Raw genomic sequence first — 7,321 nt, 5'->3', positions numbered from 1 at the left:
TTTATTTTTTTGTGGTACACGGGCCTCTCACTGTTGTGGCCTCTCCCGCTGCGGAGCACAGGCTCCGGACGCGCAGGCTCAGCGGCCATGGCTCACGGGCCCAGCCGCTCTGCGGCATGTGGGATCTTCCCGGACCGGGGCACTAACCCGTGTCCCCTGCATCGGAAGGCGGGCTCTCAACCACTGAGCCACCAGGGAAGCCCAGGAATGCTTTTTTGACATGGTTTTTAATACATATTATCTGATTTTTTGTTTTTCAATTTTGCAGCAGCATACCTGGGCCATCAAGGACGCTTGGAAAGTGATAAGCAGGAAGAGACTTTTAAAGAGATTTACGATAGGTTTAGTTCCCCTGTTGTCCACCTCTCCACTTTCAGCCCAACTCATTTTGGGTTGGTAGAGGTCTGACCATGGGGTTCTGACAAATGTATTTTTATCCTTGTGAATTTATGCTTGCTTCAGTGTCCAAAACAAAACACTATTAAAAATTGATATGACTTTGAACAGTGGCTTGATCCCTGATTATGGCCTTTCCCGGCCATCCCATTTAATTTCTGGCTGGTCCAACTAGCGGCATTAAAAGCTGCCTCTTCTGACATTGTATGTTCCCTGAGTTGCACTGTGCTCATAGCAGTTTAGTCTGGCCCCTTTTGTAGGTCAGTGACACCCTTGACACCCAGTGACACCTTGTATACCTGTGTCAACACAAATCTTAAAAGATGCAATTTTCTTGGCAGCTTCATCCTCCTAAGATGAATTGGAGTGTGGGAGTGAAGGACAGGGTTCTAATCTCCATGTTAAGACCAGGGAGGGCAGACGCCTCTGTCCTCCCTCACTCGGGCCCTGGGGAGACTGCTGGCTTGAAGGACTCTCTGAAAGAAGGATTCCATTAGTGATATTAGTCACACACTGTCATTTTTGGTTTTTAAAAACAATCTGCGTGTTATCTTTTGAAAATACCTGGTTGTGCTTCTCCTGGAACAGTACTGATAGCATCCCTCATCTATGGTACAGCTTGGCATACTTGCTCTCTTCGGAAGAAATAAAACTTCAAAGAAAATATTCCTCAGGGCAGTCAAAGAGTTACCTAATCTCCAGCTCTTTAGAGTTGGGGAATCTTTTCTTATGTTAGCCCTGATATGCCAGATGGTTTCCTCTTTTTTTTTTAAATTTTATTGACTGATTGATTGATTGATTTTTGGCTGCGTTGGGTCTTCGTTGCTGTGCGTGGGCTTTCTCTAGTTGCAACGAGCAGGGGCTACTCTTCGTTGCAGTGTGTGTGCTTCTCATTGCGGTGGCTTCTCTTGTTGCGGAGCACAGGCTCTAGGCGCACAGGCTTCAGTAGTTGCAGAACGCGGGCTCAGTAGTTGTGGCGCATGGGCTTAGTTGCTCCGCGGCGTGTGGGATCTCCCCAGACCAGGGATCGAACCCGTGTCCCCTGCATTGGCAGGCGGATTCTTAACCACTGTGCCACCAGGGAAGTCCCCAGATGGTTTCCTCTTAAAAAAGGAAATCATAAATGAATTCTGCATGGTCAGGTATTGTCATCTTTGCAGAGAATTTTCTTTGCGTAATGTCCTATCTGATGGACCATTCTATGTATTATATGCTACATAATCTCCACCAATGTATACTGTGGTCCATAAAACTGCCATACTGTTTTCAGAAACTAGTAATTCACAAAGTAAACCTGAGACAGTGCTGTTAATAAACACAGATTACAAACAAGAAGGTAGTAAGTGGAAATAATGCACTCATTTAAGAGTAATAAAGCCTTTGATCTTACTTTGAAGGAAAGAGTCTATGTTTAAACTCCCCATTCAGGGACAGCCAGATGCCCATAAAGAGCAGTGCTTTGCTTTGATAGAAAATCACTGAGGCCTGTCTAGCAGGTCTGGTTTGTAAACAGATTAGTTAAGGGCTCATCAGGACTGATTTGCATAGGATTCAGCAAGCCCCAGTCACTTTTTCAACCTTAATGAGCGATGCCGTTTCAGGTTAGAAATTACACCTTTTTTTTTTTTTTTTCTAGCTAGAAATCTTAGGTAATTACTTTGTGGGAAAGGGAAAGAATATTCATATAAAGTGAACCCTTGCTGTCTGCAGCTAATGGGAAAATGATGACCTGTTTTGCTTGCTCCAAATGGTGAAGGATATAATGAAGGATGTAGGTCATGAGTTTAAAATTGGGTTACAAAAAGGCTTTTCTCCCTTTCTATGTTATTTGAGAGATAAAGGAGGATTAATCTGAATTATCACAGAAAAGGTAACATGGAGCTGCAGACTCAGACCACAAATATTTATTTACCTTCAAAAGTTTCTGGAGGACCTCTTTGGAACCAGGCTGTGTTCTATGGGCCGGGCTTCCCTCCCTCAGTGCTCAAGGCAGACAGAAGCCCTGCCCTCATGGAGCCTACCTTCTAGAGCCTACCATTATGGAGAAATGGGAACAGTAGAGGAAAGGAGGCACATGTTCTAAAATCTCTGCTAGTTAGCAGCCCTTTGCTTGAGAGATGGCAAGACCAGTATTCACAGAGAGAAAAGATCCTCTGATCAGTCTAACTGCACTTTTATTTTTGATTTTCAGAATAACTAGTAATTGCCTTGCTATCAGAAATCAAGAATATCTTCTCTCCTTAAATTTTGGAGTGAAGAAAATGTCAAAAGAAAACCTTTGCTTACTCTGATCCTTGAATAGATAACAAATGGGCAGCTCAGTAGAGACAACTGAGAACTTTGAAAATAAACAGTTTCTAAAGAAAATGAAATGATATCGGAAGTTTTCAACTCTGACCTTCCAAGAGGGCAGTGAATTGATGGTGGGCAGTGGTCTATTTCTTTGGCTTGCAGCAGCATCGTTCTGCTTACGAGAGATGCTTTTAAGCATTGTAAACATTGGTGACACTAACTTGCTCACTTGGGAACTTGGGTTTAAATAATAACCTTCAGCCTCTGTGTCTGGCCTTGTCAAGGCCAAGGACCTCAACCTTACCCTGCTTCCTAGAAGCCAGATCAAATCAGCACACTCGTATAAATGTCACCTTGGAGACATTCCACTCTGAAAAAAAAAAGTTCCAGCTCTGGGAAGTGTTAGGAAAAAGGCCGGGGACAATTTCATACTGACTTGGCCAGGACTCCAGGTCCTGTCCAGGTAATTCAGATGGATGGGGGGTGTAAAGGGAGGCCGTGCCCTGTGTTTCTCCAGATGGGTTTGATTAGGCTGAGGAGGAAGAGGACGTCTTGTTGAGTTGCCTGCTTGTGAAGATTGCTAGGGAGAGGGTTCCAGTGAAATCCATTTGCGACCAAGCAAGACACCTGTACTCCTTAGGAAAGCTGGGTCACGTGCATTCTGCATCTCTCAAGGGAACATACATGAGGCCTTGGAGGGCCTTACAGGTCCCTTTTCTGACACTTCCGTCCCCCGCACCCGCACACATACACACATACGGTATTTCCTCATAGGGAGATCCCACTCCAACTTGCCCTTTTCTACATCTCTCTCAGCTTCCACGGGGGAATACACCTGACGGCGTCTTTCAGGCAGGTGCACTTGCCTGGGGGGAGCCCTCTACGTGGTTACTGACAAGAAGGCTCCAACCTGCCATTCAGGAGTCTTTGACACGTGGCAACACCTGCATCCTAGACGTGCAACAGTGGGAATCCTGGCTCCTCTCCCTCTTTCTATAGACATCTCTCTCCAGCTCACTTCTTCCCAGCTCAGGCCAGCCTGAGGCAGATCAGCAAGACCAGTGCCTGAGCAGATGTCCAGATGGAGCTCCATGCGGACAAGGTCCGTTGTGGTTACATGTGTCCCAGGCACCCAGTGCAGTGCCTGACACGTAGTATAGACTCACTAGATACTGCATTTGTTGGGAGAATGAATGAATAAATGAATGAATTAATGAGATACCAGTGTTTTGTTATAAGCATCCCCAGTTTTTATTAGTAATACTCTGACACTCCCCCTCCTTTGGAACACCAGGAACAGAGCCAAAGCCAAAGCTCCTGTGGGCTCTGCTGCCATGGGCTCTGAGCACGAGGGATTGGAGGGGTTGGGAGGAAGGGGACTGGCTGTGGTGGGGCAGCTTTGCCAGGTCTCAGGAAGCCTGAGGGGGCGCCATCTGGGTGCTGCCCCAAGCTTTGGAAGCTCTCCTGAGTTAGCAAAAACGCTTAGCCCCTGTTATTAAGGGCCCCAAGGCCAATTCCAAGGCATCAGGATTACACATGTAAAACCACTAGCCCAGCCTCTGACCCACAGCAGATACTCAATAAACGTCCCTGTCCCAGTACGGCTGTATCTGGATGCTGGCAGGTAAAAGCTTCGACTGGACTCACAGGCCCGTTTCGTTGAAATGCTGCTTGGCTAATCACCAAGCTTAGGGAACATGGAAACCCATCGTAGCAGAAAGCCAGAAGCTTTGCTTATTCTCGTTTTCCTGGGTTTATATACATGAGCGACATAGGTTTAAAAATCCACCTTTATTTTACAAACTTATAATCAAACTTTGGAAAATAATGATGAAAGCCACCCTTCATTCCCTCACTCACCTCCTGCATCTTTTAACATGGCAACGTTGAAGCAGGATGGTTGGGCCATAAAGAGGTCAGGCCTGAGCGTGAATCCCTGCTTTACCATCTCCTAGTATGTGACTTTGGACAGGTGACAGCCTCCCTCAGTCTCAGTTTTCTCATCTTAAAATAGGGATGATAACATTACCTACCTTATGAGGGAGTTGAAAGGCTTTAAAAAGACAATACATGTGCAGCGTGTGGCACAGTGCCTGCCACAGAGTAAACGCTTTGACCCAGTCATTTCATTCCTAGTAATGCATCTTAAAGAAATAATGAAACATTTGTTTGTAATTGAGCGCACAGAGATATATTTACAAGTGTACTCCTTCATCTTAGCTTGTTTTTTTGTTTTTGTTTTTGTTTTTTTTGCGGTACGCGGGCCTCTCACTGTTGTGGCCTCTCCCGCTGCGGAGCGCAGGCTCCGGACGCGCAGGCTCAGCGGCCATGGCTCACGGGCCCAGCCGCTCCGCGGCATGTGGGATCTTCCCGGACCGGGGCACGAACCCGTGTCCCCTGCATCGGCAGGCGGACTCTCAACCACTGCGCCACCAGGGAAGCCCCTTAGCTTGTTTTTAGTGTTGACAAGTGGTTCGGTGCCTTTTCTGTGCTTTAGCCTCCTTCTCGGGCTCTTTCCAGCCAAGCTTTGTCAGGCCTAGAGTCAGCTGGTGAAGAGGTTTGGCTTTGGAGGTGGGAGAAAGGTATGAAGAGCTACCACAGGACTATAGGAACCCCTGAATGCTCCCTACATCTGTTAAATTGTCAATGGAGGCACAGCATGGCCAATGAAAATTATCCATCCATCCTTGCTTCTAGCTACCTATAGCCCTCCTAGTTATTGGAGAGGGAGTACAAATGATTGTACATAGGCAGACAAATATGATCCTAGAATAAATAATAGAGCCATAGAAAATAAAATAGAGCTACTGTGCGCAGCCTCCAGGAGAAGACGGGGTCAGGAATAGGGGAGAAGAGAGAAGTAGAGAGACAGCTGCCTTTATTTGGCAGCTAGAGAGACAGGGGAAAGAATAGTGACTTTGGAGTATGGCAGACTTATATTTGAAAACCAGCATGGCATTAGCACACTAACATTTCTAAAGTTTAGTTTTCTTATTTTTGAAATGGAAAAGCAGTTCATAGAGCTTTCGGGAGAAAGAAATGAGATGCAAGAGTATATATAAAGCATCTGACCCATGGAAGATACTCAATAAAACTCAGTTCCACTTTCAAATATTTGGTCCTGTTGTCCCCTCAAGAAAACTGTGTGCTGTACAATGTGTGTTGATTTCAAATTCAGAGGACATGATCAATGTAACATCTTTAAAATTATTTTATGTCCCAGATGTGAATGGTCTGGTTTATATAGTTTGCATACTTTTCATTATCTTAGTGAGATTTTAAAACATTTACCCTTGTACTAACCTTGTCGATTAAAGACCCTGTTGTTGATGGATTCAAGGAGAAGTTGGTTGAATAGTGAAGAATTAGATTAGTGAGGCCAAGAGAAACATTTTAAAAATGTGATCTCATGCAAGGTGGCGCTTAGGCCTGCAATACGCACTTGTGTTTATCATCATGGTGAGTTGTGTTCACATCTATTGCATGACTGACAGAGGGCTTTGAAGTTTACTCAAAATCCAACTAAAAAGGCTGCTCAGATTAGGGATTGGGGGTGGCACAAACCTGCTTTGACCCAAATGTCCCATGCAGATAAGCAGCAGGGTCGAGGGAGTATAAAAAACGTTCCTCTCAGCTCAGTCTTCTGATCTGCTTCCTTCTGTCCAGAGTATTTGCTAAACTCATTTACAGTTTGGAAAGCTGTGATCACCCTACCTGAAGCACTAAAAATTCATGGTGAGGCTCCAGCTTATCACAGGCAGTAAAGGCTCACAAACTGTAATGGACTAAAAGAGCCATTGCCCAAGATACCACCGAGGCAAAGTCCTTTTTTCCCCCTTAAGATAAGTATGTAGTCTACTGGATATTTTTAGAGCTCACATTTTTATATTATGCTTTTGGATTTCATTAAACCAGCTCCAAGGTTGACTTTCATGTTTGCAGTAATGTACCCCTTGTCTTCCCTTTATTTCCCATCTCACTATTACCCCTACCCCAGCGGGGCTTTTTGGTGTTGGAAGAGGGTGTGCCGTTTGATCCATCTTGCAGTTAGAACAGGAAAATACACGTGAGGAAGATGATGTTTGAATTCAGTCAAGAATTAGCCTTCTAATTTCAATAGCAAAATATGCATCCCAAACTTCAGCAGCAGTGGAGAGCAGCATTGTTGGAAATGACGCAGCAGGAAACTTACTTGCTGAGTTTAGAATGATTACCAACTTCCATCATACTACCTTCTAGTGAAATGTAACAGTTTCTTGTAAGAGTCATAGACATTATTCAAAACCAATCCGTTTAGCAAACGATGGAATTTATTGAGGCCAGAGAACAGATTTATTTAAAAACCCAAGAGTTCTGCTCTAAAAAAAAATTAAAGAAAAAAAGATTGCCTCAAACATTACAGTATCCTGAAACTTCAGAGGCCCTTAGTCGTGTCACTTTTGACCATCTACATCCACTCTCTTTTTAAATGCCATAGAAAGGAAAAGGGCTAGAAAGTATCACTGATTTTGCTTCTTTACTGCCTATCTTCTGGACAGGTTGAAAACCTAGTCTTTGTTGGCTTTGTTTGGTTTAGGTTTTTCTTTCTTTCCAAGTAAGTAACAACAGTTACCTATCACCTGGCTCTTGTGGA

This window comes from Lipotes vexillifer, unplaced genomic scaffold (genome assembly GCF_000442215.2).
Source record: "Lipotes vexillifer unplaced genomic scaffold, Lipotes_vexillifer_v1.1 scaffold150, whole genome shotgun sequence".
NCBI lineage: Eukaryota > Metazoa > Chordata > Mammalia > Artiodactyla > Lipotidae > Lipotes > Lipotes vexillifer.
The sequence above is the reverse complement of the archived record's forward strand: the minus strand, read 5'-3'. Positions refer to the sequence as shown.